Source organism: Orcinus orca, chromosome 4 (genome assembly GCF_937001465.1).
Source record: "Orcinus orca chromosome 4, mOrcOrc1.1, whole genome shotgun sequence".
In the NCBI taxonomy this organism is placed as follows: Eukaryota; Metazoa; Chordata; class Mammalia; order Artiodactyla; family Delphinidae; genus Orcinus; species Orcinus orca.
The window spans coordinates 112,199,693-112,220,921 of NC_064562.1; the positions used below are offsets into that span (position 1 = coordinate 112,199,693).

General features: G+C 39.4%; 1 protein-coding gene and 1 pseudogene across 2 annotated transcripts in view; one reads left to right on the forward strand and one right to left on the reverse strand.

The window, feature by feature from the left end:
• Positions 1-21,229, reverse strand: part of C1QTNF7 (C1q and TNF related 7) — a 137,022-nt gene that overhangs the window by 95,150 nt on the left and 20,643 nt on the right. The window lies entirely within an intron of this gene.
• Positions 15,661-16,304, forward strand: LOC101282189 (peroxiredoxin-1-like; annotated as a pseudogene).

Below are 21,229 nucleotides of genomic sequence, written 5' to 3' on the forward strand. Positions count from 1 at the left end.
GTTTACCCAGCTGCAAAATGGGAATCCTAATAATAGCTCTCCTTGCTTGGTCATACAATATGATGATCTCTATGAATAAGCATCATCAAAGATGAAAGCAATTACACTATATGATGGACTTTTATCAACCTGGCCCGAATTACACACTTCTCTTCTCCTTTCCATTCTCATGTTCCACCAATATTATATTCTGTTCTAGAAGAAACCATCAAGTGACCTTGGTGGAAAAGGAAAATATTGGTTGGAAAATGGTATGGGGCATGGAGAAAATTTTGACCTTGGAAAACCAGGTCAAGATCAGATGACTAGGTAGAGCAAGGCTTGACATTTGCTATGGAAATGACACTGGGTCTGGAATCAGAAAATCAAGGCTTGGCCACTCTGCCTCTAACACTTACCAGGAAGGGGAGCCCCATTTAAATATTCCAAACCACAGGGTCATCTCTGGAGACATGATCCCTGTCCTGCTGTGCTCACCTACTTTTGCTGTGGTGAAATTCAAATGAGGTCTTCATTGAGATGGTGTTTATCAGCCTGTGCAGGCTTTGAAATTGGAAAGCAGTGTTTGCCAGCACTCAGCACAGCACTTCACACAGAACACATTGTTGATGGGGTGGTGCAACCAGCACTTCCCATTTCATCTGTGGCACTGGCTCACAGCCCTTAATGTCTGAGATCCTGGGTCCTTGGCCTTTTGTTCTTCTCCTTTTAAGGAGTATATTTCACCTTTCTTCCCTGTCATCCCAGCTCTTGACACTTGTCTCCCCATGCTGGCCACTACTGGTTTTCTTAGAGTTTAAGTGTCCTTCCATTTCTCATGCAACAGTAAGAATAAAAGCAAGGAGAAAACATTTTGCTCAATCACATGGAAAAGGATCTGAAGTCTTGACACAGACTGGATCTTTGTTTTGGAAGTCGTCACAACCAAACACCAAATGAATCAAGGTCAGCCTCATTTTTTAAATTGCTCAAGCCCCAAACCAGATCATGTTTAGTTATTCCACCTCTTCCTTTGCCCTTTCATAAATCTATTCTTTAAATGTCATTGCAATTAAGATTTGCACTTGATCATCTATAAGAGCAATTTTCTAAGTGAGCCTCGTTTTAGTCGGCTTGGGATGCCATAACAAAATATCATAGCCTGGTGGCTTCAAAAACAGAAATTTATCTTCTCACAGTTCTGGAGGCTGGAAACCTGAGAACAAGGAACCAGTATGGTCAGGTTCTGAGGAGAACCCTTTCCCTGGTTTGTAGACTGCCTCTTGCTGTGTCTGCTCACAATGGAGAGAAGGAGAGATCTCTTTCTCTCTTCCTCTTTTTATAAGGCCACAGTCCTTTTGGATCAGGGTCCCACCCTTATGACCTCATTTAACCTTAATTACTTCCTAAAGATCCTATCTCTAGATTCATTCACATTGGGGGTCAGGGTCTCAACATATGAATTTTGGGGGGGACACAAATTCAGTCCATAGTGAACCTGGAGAAAGTGAGAGAAGAGAACTAACATTTATTGAGCCCTTACCGGGCATAAGGTCCTGCTTGTTTCTGTTCTCAGTCAATCCTCACAACAACTATGATAGTCGATATTTCCCTTTCCAAGGTCACAAAGCCAATAAGGGGCCGTGTCCAAATGTAAACTGTGGTAACCAAAGCTCTGCTCTTTCCATGACACATTCTGCCTCCACCTCTTTTTCTCTCCTTGATTCTGAGCCAGGAACCTCTATTTCTCTTTCATGCTAATTCCCAGCTCAGTCGCCTTGAGGCAGGACATTGTTACTCACAGCACTTTGAGAAGGCAAAGGGGGTAGAGGGAGCTCTGTTTTTTCCCTTGGGGTCCCCACTGAGTTTAGTCTGACAGCTGTGGAGAGCCTGCCCAGAATGTTTTCTCCCTGCTTTCTTCTCAGCCTCCTTTATGTTGATACATTTTTCTCATCATTTCAAGCTCAACTTGTGTTCCTTCCTCAGGGAAGCTTTCTTTGACCTGCTCCTCACCGACCTTAGCTCTCCCTTGCTCTCTCTTACATATTATCCTATACTTCCCCTTTGTAATTTTTTTCCTTTTGTAAAACTTCATGAATGTTTCTTCACAGTTGTAGTAGTTGTTACAATAGCTATAATACTTCTAAGATAATTTGCATAATGTTTGTCTTTCTACTGGTTTTTAAACTCCCTGAGGGCAGGGATGTTTTTCCCAAGTATCTGCAGCAATTAGACCACTAACAGGAGGACCTACAGGGAAGGAAGGGAGGGGTAGGAAAAGGTGAACCAAGGAAAATAAATAGTAGAAAGAGGCTAACAGATTCCTTTACAGTCATGTGACTGGCACATATATGCCTGAGAGAGAGCTCCATCTAATTGGAACCTTTATTAATTCTTCTGCATACCACCAATTTTATTCTTCTCCTTGTTATTTTGCATGGGGGTTCTAGATTTGACTGATCAAGGATGGAATTCTTAGACTAAGGAGGTGTAGATGAGGAACAGATCTTGTGTCACACCTGCTGGCCTGCTTGTCCACCCCTGGACTCCTGCAAGGGCAGCACAGCCTGGCTCTTTGCACGATGGGGATGCCTGTTCATATCCCATCAGACTCAGTCTCTTTCAGGAAAGAAAGGAAGTAAGACCTTGGTGGGACAGGGTATGAAGAGGTATAGGGCCTGCCAGGAGGAATTTGTTACCAGGGATAGACATTCTCAGCTAAAGAAACCACATGCACGAAGACATGAAAAGATGGTGTTTTTTCTTCAGAGAACTACAAGGAGCACACTTTTGTTGGTGGCTGGCAAGGAAATGTGATACTATAAATAAAAGAGTTAGATAAATATTTTGTGTTTTCATTATTATCTATTTCTCAGCATTGTTTGGTGGGTCAGTGAGAGAGTTCATGTGGAATTGTTTTAAAAACTGGAAAAATCCTATGAAAACTTGCTTATTATAAATTATTTTGTACAGAGATAGCTTGGAAGAGATACCAAGGAATTATGCTGGGAAACTGAATTATTTAAGAATTTCTTTTATTTATAAACTGAAAATTTTGTCTAATTTCCTTCTTCTAATTCCCTTTTCAAAGACTAGATTATAAATTTATAGTATCTGTTAAATATCAGTGAGCTGGGGTATATGTTTTCAGCTTGGTATCACCCATCCCTGGACCTTTCTACTCCCTCTCTTACAGACCAGGGAGTTGGAGCCTGGAACGACATTTCCCAGAATCCCTTGCAGTCAGGGTCCCTGATCAGAGCCAGCCAAGGAGGGCACTCACAGGGATGTGAAAGGCAGAGTGGACTAAGAGGACATTCTTTGGTGGCAGTTGCAGGCAGCGTGAGGACAGTCAACTGATGCAAGGTTTACAGGAGCTTCTATGTGAGATCCTGTAATCACACATTAGTGTGGCTTCCTAGCAATCCTGCACTTCTGGGTTTCCAGCAAAACAGTATGTTCTTTCTTCAATTGTTGGTTCTGCAGCCCCCTTTTAAAAAAAGCTTTTTATTTAGAAATAATTATACATGAATCAACTAGTGTATATAATATACTAATATATAATATTATTATACTTAATATATAATAATAATTTATAATTCAGAGGAAGTTGAAAAATTGCATAAAAATCAAATAAAACAAAAACTAGCCTCCCTCAAGGGTGACATCTTACATCACTGTAATAGGAGATCAAAACTGGAAATTGGCATCAGTGCAATAGGATTAACTAGACTACAGGACTTATTCAGATTTTAGCAGTTTTTGCATGGATTCCTTTGTGTGTTGTATAGGTCAATGAAATTTGATCCTACGTATAGATTCTCTATAGTTCTCTGAATGATTGTTTAAGGCTTTGATTCTCATCTTGAATCCCTACCTAGAGTGATTTTACCTAACTGAATCCTGATTGGTATGATGGATAATTTCCTGGTGTTATCTCATATTTAAAGCCTTGTAGTTAAGTTTTGTTTCTTACATTTATTTACTCAATTAACATGTTGCTCATTGGGGTACCACCTCATACAGGTCAGAATGGCCATCATTAAAATGTCTACAAATAACAAATGCTGGAGAGGGTGTGGAGAAAAGGGAATTCTCCTACACTGTTGGTGGGAATGTAAGTTGGTGCAGCCACTGTGGAAAACAGTATGGAGATTCCTCAGAAAACTAAAAATAGAATTACCATATGATCCAGCAATACCACTCCTGGGCATATATCCAGACAAAACTATAATTCAAAAAGATACATGCACCTCTATGTTCATAGAAGCACTATTCACAATAGCGAAGACATGGAAACAACGTAAATGTCCATCGACAGATGAATGGATAAAGAAGATGTGGTACATATATACAATGGAATACTAATCAGCTATAAAAAAGAACGAAATAATGCCATTTGCAGCCACATAGATGCCAACTAGAGATTACCATACTAAGTGAAGTAAGTCAGAAAGAGAAAGACAAATACCATATGATATCATTTATATGTGGAATCTAAAATATGATACAAATGAACCTACCTATGAAACAGAAACAGGGTCATGGACATAAAGAACAGACTGGTGTTGTCAAGGGGGAGGGGGTTGGGGAGGGATGGAATGGGAGGTTGGGGTTAGCAGATGTAAACTTTTATATATAGAATGGATAAACAACAAGGTCCTGTTGTATAACACAGAGAACTATATTCAATATCCTATGATAAACCATAATGGAAAAGAATATTAAAAAAGAATATATATATATATATATATATAACTGAATCACTTTGCTATACAGCAGGAATTAACACAACATTGTAAATCAACTATACTTCAATAAAAAAATGAAAAAAAATTATTGCTCATTGATACTTTTTTCCATCTGTTTTTTTTTACCCATTGTCTTTGCCCAGGGCATTGTCACATTACATCAATTACTGCAACAGATTTTTAGCTATTTCTTGGGCTTTTAATTGCTATATTCTCAAAGTCATCCTTATCATAGTGGATCAAAAATACAATACTATTTTAATCATTCCTAAATAATGGTAATATAATTTACATGTGATGACACAGGAAACAAAAAACTAGAGGTATAGGAATCGGATTGGAAGAAGCAAAGCTATTATTATTGACAGGTAATACAATTGTGCATCTAAACAATGCAAACACGTTTTAAAAGACTATTAGAAATTATGTATCTTCAATATGGCTGCCAGAGTAAAAAAATAATACACTAAAAGTAGCTTTCCTATATTCCCAAAATAATCATATATAGAATAGAATGTTTAAAAAATTATCAAAAATCCTTATGATAGCAAAATGAGGCTGGCTTCTCTGCAGGGGAAGGGGAGATCAGCCTCTCCCTAACTCTGGGCTGTGTTTTCTCACTTGGGCACTTAATCAGCTTAACTTGTGCAAAGAGACTCACAAAATCTTAGTAAAATATATTTTTTTCCCTTCAGATTCTTACCTCTGATTCAATAACTGCAAGTGATACAAATCTGGTCTTGGTGAAACCAGTTTAGCAACAAACACTATAACACTGTTTGTCCCTAAGGAGCTAGATACATTTCCTCCCAAAGTGCCCTCATCTGCAGAGATACCCTCTGGCTTCAACTTAAATTTTTAAAAAAAATATTTCCCATAATGCATTGAAATGACTTGAAACCACTTATTTCAGAACTTAACCTTTGCATTACATTCCACATTTAATTGGCTTTCCCAGAATAAATGAACTGTCTGCCCTACAGGACTATGCAAGCCTTCATTCTTTCTACTAATGAACTAAGAAGAAATCCTTACTAACATTTGTTAAGTGCTGGCACTGTTCACTGATTATTTCTAGGCGTTGTCTTAATTAATCCTCACACTCATATGGATAGAAAATTAAAGTCACTTATCCAAAATCTCAAGGCTACCAAAATGTAAAACCAAGATAAGAATCAGGTAGTGAGGCTCCAAGCATTTTCAATGCCACCAGAGTATACTGCTTTTCTTGTGGGTGATAATACTTTTCTTCCCACAGAAGTTTAAAAATCATTAGAGTCTGAGAGTCAGCCTGGCTCCTCAGGACACTGCTATGCATGAGCCCTAATGAACTGCATTGGCTACATCATCTTAGTCTAAAAAAGTAAATTTGTGGGAAAATGTTATGTAAATAAATGGTACAAGTGGTACTATGTATTGACAAAAATTGTGAAATTGATGTGAATGCTGTTATTTGGAAAACCCAAAGGTAGTGGAAGTCCCAAGTATGTGACTCTGACTTGTGGATGGAACCCCTGTCATGAGGGAGCATTTGAATTTGCCTCCAAAGTGGAGTTAATTCTTTAGAAATTCAGCACTTTAATAACGGCAACAAAATTCTCATCCCTCACCAAAGTTTAATTCAGAAGGCTCTGTTTTCCTCAAGATAATTCTCCTTCAAAGACTAGACATTGCTTTCTTTCTAATTTTATTTTAAGATTTTGATTGAAAACATTCAAATGCAGGCCTGGCTTCAAAGCATAGTTTGTAACCAAGAAGGATTTCCTGGTTTACATTACTTAATTAATGATAATATTGATTTAAAAGAAGAAAGAATTCCCAAATGTCAGCAATTTCCATTAGTAGTAGATGCAACCCCTATGTAAACAATTAAACCAAAATGTCCCTTGAAAGAATTCAATCTAAAGTTCTTCCAGTCTCCAGTCTACTCATTTCACAATCATCACCATCTTCTTTGCTTTGCTTTTTTTCCCCCCAATTTTTTCATTCTTCATGCTCAGCATCATGACCATGCTGGCTCAGCAAGCCCACAGTAATTGCACATACATTTCTTGTCCTAATCAACAGTGAAGTTTCCACTTACTGGGTGGATTAACCACTATAAATGTATTTAGTGAGGCTGCTGTGTTTTAGTCAGACAACACAAAACAGCTCCTTTGAAGATCACAAACAAATCTAAATCACATGTTATTTGAAAGGTGAATATGTTGCCAAACAAGAAAGGAAAAGAAAAAGAAGAAAATGAGAGAAGGAAGATGGGAAGGAAGGAATGTATGAAAGGAAAGAGGAAAAGGGAGAAAGAAAAACACTGAAATAAAAACAAAGAAAAGAGAGGGGGAATGCAAAGCAAAGGAGCAGATCATGTAACTCTAAATAAAACACATGGTCTATGCATTTTTCCATTGGACTACCTATAGAAATAGTATTTCCCTACTATTTTGTTGGTTTTGGATGTACCATAGCAAGTCATTCTTCTATTGATGCAACAAACTAATAAACTGACCTAACAAGACCTCAACTGCAGTTAAGATTTACACTTACAAGTGCTTTCTTTGATCAGGGTGACCACCTGTCCTGGTTTGCCTAGAAATGAGGTGATTTCCCAATGTGGGACTTTCAGTTTTAAAACAGGGATACGTTAGATAAACCAGGAAGGTTTGCATGGGACTGAGGAATTTTCCAGGGTGTGAGACTTATAGATTGTTAACACCAAGAAAATCCTGGGCAAACTGAGAAAAGTTGTTCACTTTGTCTTATGTCCTTTGACTATAGTGTAGGAAACTGTTCAGCTAATTTTAGCACATCTTCTGTGTGCCAGGATCTGTAATAAGTGTCGCACATACTGTAGTGGACAATTTTTTCCCTTCCTGTCTAATACCCCAGTATTCTTTGGGTACTGCTTCACTATCTTTTGTGGCTCTAATCAGGCTCTCATGTATAGTGCCCTTTGCTCCCGCCATCACCCTGGAGGTGAGAAAATCAACCAGGCTGGACCAAGTCTAGTAGTTGGCACCTGACACAATGGAAACAGTGATTAGTAAGGGCTGAACATGTAACACAAGAAAAACAGCCTTTGGGAGAGAGCAGTCCCTTTTGCTTCTGGTGAAGACTATCATTGGTCATCCTGTCCACCATACATGACAAAGTCAACAGACACAGAAGGAGGTACAGCAGCAGAGAGAGAGAGAGAGAGAGAGAGAGAGAGAGAGAGGATACAGCGCATTATCTGAGCCCCTGGATCCTGCCATGAACGAAGGTGGCACCATTCCTAGATGCCCAATTACATGAGTTAGTGCATTCTCTCCCCTTTTAAAAACATTCTAGCTTTATCAATATATAACTGACAAATAAAATGGAAAAATATTTGAAGTGTACATTGTGGTGATTTGATATATATTCCCTTTTTCTAAAGCTACTTTGAGTTGGGTGCCTATCACGTGCAACAGTAGAGTTGTGACTCGTAGGCATTCATGGACTTATTCTTCTAAGCTGGACTCAGTCCTGTGAAACAGGTACAGGCTGAACCATATGAAATCACCAATATTTGACTTCTCTTGACTTCAAATATGGCAATTTTACTTGGTTCAACTTAAGTATTATTTCCATTTTACAGGTGAGGAAAAAACTCAGTGGTGATAAGTAGTATGCCTAGTGTTGCACATTTATTAGATAGCAGACCTGGAATCAAATCCAGGTCTGTTTGATTCTTAAGTACACAAATATATTTCCAGTTGTTTATGCTGTCTGACAAAAAGAAATCTCTTGAGAGCTACCTTTTGCTATCTAACAAATGCCTTGAAAAGACACTAGGTTATGAATCATACCCCATGTATGAAGTTGTATGTATGTACCAACCCTTGGTGTCAAACACCTTCTTACTGCTTCCAAAATTCCAGTTTCACTGGATGTTTTATGAAGAGAGGTCTGATACGTAAGTGTGTCAAGCAAGATGGAAACCCCATTCAACACTGGTGTGAATTTACATTTTGGTAGGGATAAACCTCCAGGCGATCACATATCAGATTTCCAAATTTACTCCAGCTTTGGTTTTCACTGACAATCAAGAGATTCAATTTTTGACAAAGGAGAGGTTCTTTACCCATTCTGCTCTCTGTACAGGGCTTGTTTAATTGTTTCCCATAACTCAAACTTAATACATTTATAATGCAGTTGTGTCAGTGAGATAAGCATTCTGGGTATTTTCTTTTATCATCGGCATCCCATGCACTTGCCCACTGATGCAACAGAATGATGCTTGCTCGGAAAACATTTCCTTCCATGGTGGTGCTCTACATGCTCTAAAAACCTCAGAGTAGGATTTAGAGAAGTTCCTGCGTCATTTTTTTAGCATTTTTTTATATGTGAGGCTATTATAATTCAGGATTGTCTATTAATTTTAACAAATGGTAGAGAAAAGAGTCTTGTTAGAGCATGGATGTTATTCTATAGTAAATATCTTTGGCATTATCTGCTGAGCATCTCTTTTGCATGAATTTCCCTCCCTCACTAACTGGTGGCAGGCTATAGTCATCAGCTATTGCAGCTATAATGCTGCAGCATGATAAAAAATCTCTAAAACAAGCATTTATTTTCTCTCATCATGGTAGGTCTGAAACTTGTCCAAGATCACACACCTGGTAAATGATGAAGCTGAGATTCATTTGTTCAATCGATATTATTGAGCTCCTACTAAGTGCCAAGCAAAAGAAGATGCTGATAAAAACCAAACCAAAGGCTACTTATGTCTTAGCTGATGACATTGCAAGTGAAAACAATATCATTACAGCTCTGGAGAGAAAATCAAAAATAGAGAATATATCATGCAGGAAAAATTTGACATGATCTAACAAAGTCAGCAGTGCTGTGTTTGCCAGAGGTTGGGGATATGGACACACTGGCCAGACCAGTAGCTATAGTTAGATCATAACAAGATCAATTAGACAATGCAGATATAAAGGCACTCCAAGGGGAAGCTGGTACTGCATTTCTAATTTCCTTTGCAAGAGAAGACAAAGAAAAGGGAAATATTTAAAACCATTTTTGAGTGTCTATTCTGTGCCAGGAATTGTCACATGAGAAAAATCCACATGGAGATCTTCTGAGAAAAATGCATTTCACATTTCACATCTCTCTGGATATCATTTTCTTTAGTTCTAATGCAAGGATAGTGTTCTTTCTTTTTTAGCATTGTTCTAGTTTGTGTCTAGCACATTGCAGGACCCCAGTGAATGGTAGTCTTTTTGGCAGACTCTGTTAGTTGCTTCTCAATGCCGATTTTGATATTCTTTCTTACTAACAGAGGTCTCATCTGTTTGGGGGCAGCAATGGCACCTGGTAAATACCCATCTTCCCAGACTCCCTGTGGTCACTGAAGGTCATGTGACCCACCCAGTAGGGACAAAAATATGTAAACAGAGGTTGATGGAAGATGTTGCTGGGAAACTTCCAAAAGGGGAAAGACAGCTGGTGTCACCTGTTCAGATTTTGTTCTTTGTATTTTGCCTTCATGCAGAAGACAGTTATGACACTGATGTAGACTCGACATCTTGTGATCCTGCTAAAGAGAGTCATATACCAAGATGGAAAAGCAGAAAGGTAGAAGGAACCTGGGTCTCTGATGACCTTGTGGAGCCATTGTACCAACCCTTAACTGCAAACCTCCAAACTCACTTCTTTTTAGGTGAGAACCACAAGCCCCTATTTAGCCAGGACACTGAAGTTGAGTTTCTGTTATAATACATGAAGTCAGACATTCTTGACTGGCACAGCTCTACTTCACCTTCCCACCCTGTTCTCAATATGGACTATTTTCAGATTTGTGTATAATACTTCATGGTTGCAAAAGATTTGGCCTCTTTTTTGAACAAACTTTCTGGAATAGTTCATTTTTCTTTCTAAATGAGGCATTATTTGGCTGCAGTATAACAAAATGCTGCTTGAAAGAAAACACCAATTAAACATGTCTTTTTTTTTTAAACCAGTCATCCAATACACAATCATGATAGCCTACAGAAACAGCTCCAAGCTGGCTAAATGACTGTGCTGAGCTTGATTTTGCCAACCATGGCAACATAAAAGAAAACAAAAATCAGAGCTTAAAATAAAAAAGGACATCCAATGGAAAGTGATGCAAGCAAGGAATTCATAAGGCTTCTTCTAAGGCTTGCATTCTTTAATCTTAGAACTTCAGCAGTGAAATTTGCTAGAAGAAAAGCAAAGACTTTCAGGGCAGAGAATCCAGCTTCAAATCCCCACTGAATCACTTACCAGTTGCAGGATTTGGGGCAAGCCTTTTCATTGGTCTAGGCTTTAGTTTTCCATACTGCAAAATTATGATGATAACGATAACAACAACCTACTTAAAGAGTTGATATCAAAGTAAGGTGATGTATGTGAAAGGGATCTGTACATACTAAAATATTACACAAGCTTTCATTGTTATTGAGAGGTGAGAATACACGTCATGTATGAAATAGCACTGTTTGTTTAGTTGCTTTCTAGCACGGATGCATGGTCTAGAGGTGGGAAACTGAGATGCTAAAGGATATGTGGACTATAAATTCTCTGTTAAAGATGATCACTGAAGGTCTTACATGGTTATAATTAAATGTTTCTGCAAACGTAGAAATCAGACATTAATGGCGGTGGGGAAAAAAGGAAGAAAATGATAATTTTTTTGAGCACTTACGGCACTTTGGTGTCTTACATATATGATCTCCTATAATTAATTGGAGGTGTGAAACTGCATCCACAAATCCTCCAAGGACAGAGCTTTTACATTTTTGTAAGTGGAGTTATCCTGGATGCAAAGTTGGTGGGATGGCATGGCTAAGGCAGAAGGTTGAGGAACGATGACTCGGATAGGTAAGTCTGGGTCTGGACCAGGCTGAGGGGAAAGGTCTGGGATCTGAAGTTAGATTATTAATCACTCACGGAAGGATGAGAGCCTCCTTAACCTTGGATTAAGCCCTTTTATCTGGAGGAGAAGAAGGGAAAATAATTTCTAACCATTAAGATGGGCTCCATCAGCTCTCCATACTTACACCTCTTAGGTAATAATGAGTGCAAACATTTTGCTGTGTGGCTGGCACTGTGCTGAATTCTTTAAATTATTAAGTTACTTATCTCCATAACAACCCTGTGAGGTAGGTACTATGATTATCCCTCTCTATTCCTCTATTTTCCAAATGAGAAAACTGAGGAATAGAAAGTTTAAGTGACTTGCCCCAAATCACCCAGTTGGATTGGAATTGAGGTAGCCTGGCTTCAGGGCCCTGCATTTCATGACGATGTTATTTTACCTCTTAAGGGGAGAAATAAAGCAGAACATATGTCAGACAGCTGGGCTGTGAATCTTGAGGACTCATTTCCTTAAGAAAGTCCAAAGAGTTCATGTGTTTTCTTGGTGAAATAAAGGCTGAAGAATTGCCCAGAGATCCTTTTGGCTTTTCAGTGAATTAAAATGTAACCCTCTACTCATATACAGTGAAGTTTCTCCTTATTCTAATGTGAGATTTAGGAATTTGGGAAGACATCTGGAATTTATTTATGCCATTTGGGTTTTGAAATTCAATATTAACTTCTTATAATGAAAGAGAAGAAGTCAGAGTGGGCCAGATTAGCGAAATCTGACACACAGGACATAGATTGGCGAACTTGGCTTTACTCTCTGGCTAAAATATTGCTCCAAATACCCTGGACCATTCCTCTCCAAAAGAAAAAACACATTTTTGAAATCATTTTGGCCTTCTGTATATATGTCAATGGAACAGGCTGTATTTCAGGGTTTTCTTTCTCTTCCAGATAACTTTGTAAATGCTCAAGTGACTCACTTGCCCATGCTAAGATTAAATATGGCACCAAGATAATTAGAAAAGTATCAGGTTGACTGTGTCAGTTTTTCATTCTGATCCTGGGGAGGTAGCATGGGTTTCGGAGTCAGGCAGCCAAGACTGGCTTTGCCAGTTGTGTAATTTCTGGATAATCTCCCCAAACCAGTTTCTAAACCTAGAGGATATCTCAAGCAGAAGGTGTGAGGTGGAAAGCAAGGATAAAAACGGGGGATATTTCAGATGGTTCATTATGACCAAAGTGGAAATTACTTGTGAGGCCAGTTAGGTGATGGAACCTAAGAGGTAAGATCATAAGAAGTCTTGTGTCCCAAGCCAGGTGTTTGGACTCTTTCCTGAAAACAATAGGGAATTACCAAAGTGTTGTTTTAATTGTAATCTTTTAAAACACTGAACAGGATTGTGTTTTTTAAATTATGAATGTAATAGCTTATTGTAGAAAAAAATAGATAAAGAAGAAGGGAAACACTTTGAACTAAACTTCGAGAGTTTTGTTAACCTCTTGGGAATGTTTTCCTTTCTTATAGATGGATGTTTTAATAAAATGTAATCAGATTGTAACCACTCTTTTATAATTTTCTTTTCTATTACAATTTTATAAATACCTATGTAAGTCAATGTAGATTTGTTCACATTGTCATTTTAATAGCTGTATTGATGTGCCATGATTTCTTTAATATTGTTCTATTCTTGGGTGTTTCCACATGTTGGGATAATAAAGATCCCTGTAATGAACATCTAAACTAAATTTTATTTGTTTATTTTTTTGTGTGGGTTTTTAATTTTGGCCGTGCCACGCAGCTTGCGGGATCTTACTTCCCCGACCAGGAATTGAACCTGAGTCGTTGGCAATGAAAGCATAGAGTCCTAACCATTGGACTGCCAGGGAATTCCCTGTAACTAAATTATAGCACATGTTCATAATAATTTCCTTAGTATAAACTTTAAGACATGGAAGGATGTGCTTATTTTAAAGAGTGTCACATATATTGCTAAGGTACTCCTCAGTAAAATTGTTTATTGATACCTTAACCAGCAGAATTTGAGGCTACTCATTTCATTCTAGAGCCTAAGCAGGACATGGCAGTTAATTTCTGATAGATTAGAAACAATGTTCCAAGAAAGCAACAAAGATGGTGAAATTAGAGTAATTATGAGGAATGGGGATTTTGAATGTGGAAAATTGCCAACTTGAAAGAGGGAACCGGTAGCATCTTCAGATATTTGAGAGACCACCGTGTGGAAGGAGGCTTGACCCTGTTCAGGGTAATTCTCAAAGACAGATCTAGGATCAATTAGTAGAAGTCCCAGGAAAAGAGTCTGTCTTAATAGGAGGAAGTTTTTTTTTTATAAATTTCTTGCTAAAATATGCAAATAGCTGATGTAGTATCTTGGTAAGATGTCCCAGGGATAATTCCAGTTGTTGTCTGTGTCCTTTCAAGGAAAAAAAAAACAATTCTACAATGCAACATTTTATCTTTTTCAACATCCATGATGTCCTCTGTGCTAGTTAATACTTACACATTTTAAAAATAAATTGAGTTGATAGAAACTGACCAGAGTCCTACCAGGCTGAGTTTAAATGCAAATGTTAAGTGTGTGAATAACTTTTAGATACAGTCAATACTCATTATTTGTGAATTCTGTTTTTGCAAATTTGCCTACTTGCTGAAATTTATTTGCAAACCCCAAATCAATACTCATAGTGCTTTCCTGGTCGTTTGCGGATATGCACAGAACTGCAAAAATATGAGTCACCTGACATGCATGTTCCCAGCTGAGGTCCACCAAGGCTATGGATTACTTTCTTCTTTCAGCTTTCGTACTATAAACAAGTATCCGTTTCACAGTTTATGTACTGTCATGTTTTTTGCACTTTTTGGTTTTTGTTGGTGATTTTGCTGTTTAAATTGACCCCCAAGCGGAGAAGTGCTGTCTAGTGTTCCTAAGTGCACAAGAAGGCTGTGATGTGCTTTATGGAGAAAATATGTGTGTTAGATAAGCATCATTCAGGCATGAGTTACATTTCTGTTGCCTGCATTCAATGGTAATGAATCAACAATATGTATTAAAGTGTCTTTAAACAGAAACACATGTAACACAAGGGTATGTGTAGGTCAATTGCTGAAAATGCTGTGACCAGAAACTTCCAGGAACCTAACTTTGTATTTCCCCTAGGAGAAATGAATTTGCTAATTCAGCCTTTGGAATGACCTTAAATAGGACATAGCTACTGTGAACAGCAAGAATTGACTATATGTGTTCTTAAAACACTGATGGAGTCCTTTTGCTCACAGAACCCAACTCTCAAATGCCTAGTCACCCACCCCAATCCCAAAGCCCTGATTATTCAGAGGATACCTGGCTGTCCAAGTAGAGTGCTTGAAGCTTTTCAGTGAGCCAGACCATGATATTACACCTGCCAGACCTTGATGGAGGAGGCCAAACCCAGCCAAGTCAGGGGTCTGGGACAGCCCAAGTCTAGTGACATTGTCTTTTTCTGTGATGAGTTATTTAAATATAGTCTGTCCTCTAATAGTTAGGGCCTGTGTTTTCCTCCTATTTAATCTCCCTTAACATAGAGCACAGTTTCAAGTGACATGAAAATCTGGATGGGGAGTAGCAGTGAACCTTAACGAGCCTCAAAAATAACTGTTGTGAAAAGACCAAAACTCTAATTTGAAAAGATACATGTACCCCAATGTTCATTGCAGCACTATTTACAATAGCCAAGACATGAGAGCAACCTAAGTGTCCATCAACAGATGCATGGATAAGGAAGATGTGGTATATATATATACCACAGCCATAAAAAAGAATGAAATAATGCCATTTGCAGCAACATGGATGGAACTAGAGATTATCATACTAAGTGAGGTAAGTCCGACAGAGAAAGACAAATATCATATGATATAACTTATGTGTGGAATCTAAAAAACTGATACAAATGAACTTATTTACAAAACAGAAACAGACTCACAGACACAGAAAACAACTTTATGGTTACCAGAGAGGAAAGGGGGCATGTCTCCTTCCTGACTGTCCTCTGTGGTTTGTCTGTGAGAACTGCTGATAGCAATATGTCTTCAGAAAATGCCAAAATTGGGCACCGTGCCCCCCGTTTAAAGCAACTGCTGTAATGCCAGATGGTCAGTTCAAAGATATCAGCCTATCTGACTACAAAGGAAAATATGTTGTGTTTTTCCTTTACCCTCTTGACTCCACCTTTGTGTGCCCCATGGAGATCATTGCTTTCAGTGATAGGTCAGAAGAATTTAAGAAACTCAACTGCCAAGTGACTGGTGCTTCTGTAGATTCTTACTTCTGTCACCTGGCATGGATCAACACACCCAAGAAACAAGGAGGACTGGGACCCATGAACATTCCCTTGATATCAGACCCCAAGCACATAATTGCTCAGGACTATGGGGTCTTAAAGGCCAATGAAGGCATCTCATTCATGCCTTTTTATTATTGATGATAAGAGGTATCCTTCGACAGATTACCATAAATGACCTTCCTGTTGGCAGTTCTATGGATGGGACACTGAGACTAATTCAGGCCTTCTAGTTTACTGACAAACATGGGGAAGTATGCCCAGCTGGCTGCAATCCTGGCAGTGATACCATCAAGCCTGATGTCCAGAAGAGCAAAGAATATTTCTCTAAGCAGAAGTGAGCAGTGGGCCATTTTAGGGCCAGGCTGCAGTAGGTGGCCATGAGAACAAAACTATTGTCTTTTGTATTGTTGTCATGCTTAAAACACAGACCTTACACTCGGCCCAGATGTGGTGTGGGACAGGACAGGCCTTTCCTGCAGGGGCTGGGGAGGCCAGCCTTTCTTCCTCTGGAGGGAATGGCCTGAGCTGTATTATGGGGCAGGCAAACTGATGCGTATAGTTGTAGGGTATCACTTTTGGTCTTTTGTAGTTTTATTAAACTTGAGCTGAGACCTTGTTGATTCTTCATTTTAGGGGGGCATTAGCCTTTGAGTGTAAGAGGAATTTACTCTTTGCTTTCCCTCTTTAGGGGAAAATGAGGTGTGAGAGCTGCCTCAGAATCAGGAAATTATATTGAGGGGAAATGCAAGTAGATACAGGGAATGGACCTGAAGCAAGGTGTTTCATTTCACCATATCTGGAGAAGAGCAAGACCTACTATAGTATTGGCCAAGGCACTGCAATTTATGCATAGGCTGGGTTGCAGGTTAAGAGCCCAATGAGATTACTGACATTTACTTTTATACTACTGGGAGGGCTGATATGAAAACCTGAAGCTTGACCTCTTCTGATAAATGCCTGGTACTTGTTCTGTAAAAGATCGGCGATATAGGCTTCAGTAGCTTTGGAACTAAAAGCGGGAGGGGGAGACAAACACAAGCACTGGTGTTCATAGGGTAGGGCTTTCTGTGTCAAAAGCACAGTGCTGAGCACCTCGTGGCTTCCCTGGGTTTCTATCCTTGATTTAAGGGTAGTTCTTTCTTGTCCTCATATCATTGTCCTGAGGGAGGGCTGTCAGTGGGGCAAAGGTGGATTCCTCCTGGGCTCTTGAGGCTAGGGCAGATTCAGGACTGAGAATCCTTCTGTATATCATGTGGTGCCCTTCTAGACACCTTCCAGACACGGCTACCCCAGCCTACCTACCCCTCCAGTATTCAGACAAGCAAGAACTATGAGCGGCAGTATAGGATTCCCGGGGCCTTCAATAATAGCTTATTATATGCCAGACACTATTTCGTATTTATTCAGTCTCCATAATAACCCTCTGAGGTAGGTACCGTTATTTAGGGGATAGTTGCTTCTTAAGCCCTGTAACAAGTAATAGCATCTTGAAGCACTGCAGAGAAATGGTAACAGGTAATAATCCCATATTCCAAGGCAGATGGCAAGTCTGGATCTGCTTTGGTCTTTTGACTAAACTTCTTTGAACCTTGTTATCTTCATTTAAGATCTCTACTATAATTCTTTATCAAAAATGTTCATCTTGTACCCAATAAAAGTCTTGTCTAGCCAAAAAAAAATATAAAGAGGAAAGTGTGGGATGGATAATTAGGAGTTTGGGATTAACATATACACACTACTATATATAAAATAGATAAACAAGAAGAACCTACTGTATAGCACAGGGAACTATATTCAATATCTTGTGATAACCTATGTTGGAAAAGAATCTGAAAAAAAAATATATGTATAACTGCTATACACCAGAAACTAACACAACATTGTAAATCAGCTATACTTCAGTTAATAAAAATAACTGTTGACACTTACTGAGCATTAAGAAGACTGAAAAATATATGAAGAACTTTGGTGAAAGCTGTTGTGCCAATCTCCCACCCAGCAGATTTCTCTGCAGACCAGTAACTAAAGGGTTAATATCTGGCAGAGCACGGGGCTTCCATCCCCCAGCTCCAACCTCCAGATTGCTGAGCTGGCACCTGATCTCAGTTAATCTCCAGCACTGCTCTCTACATTGCCCTTCTTATCCACATTTCTTTGATGAGAAAAATAAGCTTCAGAGAAGGTGTGAGACGTGTCTAACACACACAGCTAGAAAGTGGCAGAACTGGGGTTTGAGTGTAACAGTTTTCAAGCAGCCAGTCCATGTCTGCAAACTGACAGCTGAATTTGATCCACTGCTTTGTTTGGGGTTTTATAGGTGATCTGAATTAGTTGCTATTATTTAAACATTGGGAAGTAAATTGAGGGTGTCCGAGAAACTGGTACCAGAGCATGGAAGCTCTGGTTTTCAGGTCTTCACTCAACCCATTGCATTCATTTGCATTTCCTGCCTGGCTCTGGAGGCATTGATTTATGATCATGCTGACCTCTGTAGTCAGCCCCTTACTTTGAATGTAATGCTGTCATGTGTATTATTTCATCTCATCCTCGTGCTTTTATGACTATTCTGCAGCTGAAGGAATTTGCCCAAGATCAGATGTCTAAGTGAGCTGAGATGCAATCTTAGTTCTCCAGCCTCTTCTCCTACACCGTCTTCTTGAATTATGCATAGACCCACTACCCACGAAAAGCAAGGTCTGGTTAGGATGTCCCTAATGCAATGGACTCTGGAGATTGCTCTGATAAAAGCAAGGACCCAGCGGTGCAGAGCAGGGGTGGGGTGAGGCAACAATGTCTCTATGGAAAATTGTTGTTTAAGTGCGAAGTTCAAGTGAGCCCTTCATGTTCTGCCATTCCTGCTTTGAGGCCGTAGTTTAAATTTGTGTTCTAGGGCATTGGAAACAATTCTCTAAGAGTCAAGCACATTTTTTTCCCCAAGCAGCTTGCTTCTCATCCCATCTCCTTGCTTCCTAAGGTCAACATCCTGGTAGTGGGGGCCCCCTTCTTTAGTAGGTGTTCTCTGCTGGAAGAGTTCCTGGAATTCGCTCACTGTCAGGATGACATTTCCACATCAAAGGTCACAGGAATTAGGCCATTCCATGGGAGCCCATTGGACAGAGCACAAACAACCTAAAGATGCCTGTCTCATCCAAACAGCACACAGCACAGCCAAAATGGCATGCACAGCCTCCCGACAGCCATGGCCTTGAGTGTCATGGAATTCTTCTGAGGAAAGTCCCCCAGCTGGCCTCCCCACTTCCAGTCCCTCTTTCAAACCATGGCCAGCTTAATCCTTCTAAAACTCTGTTTCCTTCTTGTCTCCCTCACTCAAAAGCCTTTGATGCGTTCCCAGTTCCTTGAAAATAAAGTCAAAATTACCTCTCTTGTATTCTGTGTCCTTCATGGCTTGAAACTTCTCCAACCCTTATCTAGCTTTCATCTCACTGCTTTCCTTCCGGAACATTCTTCTCTGATCAAACAGGGATACTTGGCCTTCACCAAGGACTCCATCTGTATATCTTTTTTTCTGTTCTCCACTGGGTGTGTGGGTCTGTATCCTTTCAAGACCCAGTCCAACTTCTCTCTTTTGATGTTTAAGACTTCTTATTCTCATTTTCTCTAGTTGGAAAGTGCATTGTGATGAGGATTAAGTTCACTTAACTAGCCGACAACAAAAACTGCTGTGGAGGAAGAGGAGATGGTGGTGCTTCTTCATGGAGATCCACAAATATTGGGATGTCCCTTGACTGAAGCTTTAGACTCACACAAAACATTGGCTTCCAGTTTCCAAGTGTTGAAATGAATACAAGGCTTATCAACTCAGTATATAATATATTTCTTTTTTGTTACCTTCTAAGTTTCATTCATTCACTGATTCAAACACAGTTTGGATAAATAGTAGTCTCAATCTATGCTTCAACTCATATCTTATCCATACACTTGCCACATTTTCTACTTCTTTTTCTTTCTTGGTAAATGGGACTAATACCATTCTGAAGGGGTAACTGGGAGGACTGAATGAGATAATGTTCATCCATTATGGTGTCTGGCATGTGTAAGGCACATGCCAGACACAAAATTGGCACTTAGCAAATGCCCCAGCTTTCCTTCTGATGAATCTTGTAATCAATCTGGGACATTACAGACAGGAATCTTGTCCAAATTACCACATGTTCCCTGGACTGATTTTGGTCTGAGATACAAGCTCTACCTGAAGTGTTTGTATTTCATAGGTGTATTGCATGGCTTCTCTTGAATTTTTATTAGACTAATTTTTGAAGAAAATCTGAAAATAAGAACCAAAAGAAAATGTTCAGCCTATTCTTCCTTTTATGGGCATGTTGGCAATTTTTCTGTTCAAACTAAACAGCCTCTGTTATGTTCTTACCCAACTTGATTCTCAAAGAGTCTAAAACTTGTTCTGGAATGAACTTGCTGGCCAGTTTCTTTTAAAATATAATATTAAAATATGTTTTAAAAAGGCAACACAAAATATCTCTGGCTCTTTCATGTGGACATTGCATCAGCAATTTCCAGGCCTTTTGATTGGAAGGAAAAATAATGTTTTGCTCACTCCCCCATCTGGGTATAAGGGATAACTGATAATAATATCTACAGGTGGCAGCCCAAATGGAAATCATCTCTTTGACACAGATGATGCAGCTATTTGGAACTCATACTTTTTTATTAAATTTCATTCTCCTCTAAGCTAATATCCCAGAAATCAAACAGCCCTCTGGACCCTATATACCTGGACGTACTAGGAGGAAAATATTGCTTGCAAATGGATACTGATCAGTTTTCAGGGGTAATCAAGGGACGTGGAGATTCAGTTTGAGCAAGAGAAGATGGCCAAATGAGCTGGCACAAGTTGGATGATTTGGCAGGCAGAAGTCAGCAAGGATGATAAGTCCAGGGAAGGTGGAAGGCATGGGCAGATGGCAGAGAGGAACGATGTTGAGAATGACCATTGCTGTCCAAACCCCGCTGCACTTGCGCATGGAGCGTTTTCAGGTTACTGTCTGCTGTGGGCAACCTCAATTCTGGCTGCCCCTCCGCTATCTTCCTGCGCATCTGTGTCAATGATGAGAGGCCTCATGCCCACCTCTCTCTGAAATGCTTTGTACCTTGCTCAAGCCCTTCTGCAGCCTCTGATATATTTTCACTTTTTCATTCATTTCATCCACAGGTCCTGGAGCCAGGACACCACCTTTCACGGCATAGTTTTTGTCATTTTGCAGATTTCGAAGGAAGCACGCAACTCTCCAAGGATTGAATTTGTGCTTTATCTGGAGGCACGGGAGCAGGGT